Source organism: Rhinopithecus bieti, unplaced genomic scaffold (genome assembly GCF_001698545.2).
Source record: "Rhinopithecus bieti isolate Rb0 unplaced genomic scaffold, ASM169854v2 scaffold_35122, whole genome shotgun sequence".
Taxonomy (NCBI): Eukaryota; Metazoa; Chordata; class Mammalia; order Primates; family Cercopithecidae; genus Rhinopithecus; species Rhinopithecus bieti.
The window spans coordinates 223,942-224,587 of record NW_016814739.1 but is presented as its reverse complement, the minus strand read 5'-3'; positions in this window follow the sequence as shown (position 1 = coordinate 224,587).

Genomic DNA, 646 nt, shown 5'->3' with positions numbered 1-646 from the left:
TCATTCAGCAAATATTTAATAAGCACCTACTATGTTCAGGACATGGTTGAGGATACATACATTAAAAAGAAAAAATACTGGCTCAAGGATTCTGTCCCTGGAGAGAAACTTAAGAATTTACGAACGTTGATAGAATGCCCAAAACAATTCTGGACAGGTTAGAAATTGATCCATTCCAGACGGAACCACAATGCAGACATTAAGGGATACACATCGCCCAAGGCCGTGAGGTCTGCGGTCAGAGATCCAGCCATCTGCTCCCCCAGGGTAGGGAGGTCAGGCCTCGCTGGGGTGAGTCACGTAGCCCACCTCTCCCCACCCGCGAGCCTTCTGGGTCTCGGTGCACCGGGCAGGGCCGCAGGAAATCCCCCGGCCTAAATCTGTCGCACTCAGAAAACCCAGGCAGGGGAGGCCCCAGAGACCAGGCCTCTGATTAGCACCTGATTCACGGAGGCAGCCAAGGCAGGGTAGCGACTGCTGGTAACTGGCCCCCGGAGTCGCCCCGGGGGAAAAGGCCAAAGGGCTCCGGGCACCCCCGACCTTGGAGCGGGCTAGAGACCGGCGCAGCCGCCGGGCCAGGGCAGCGCCTGCGCGTCCGCCAGGCCCCGCCCCCCAGTCTCGGGCGCCCAGGCGGCCGGCTCGGGCC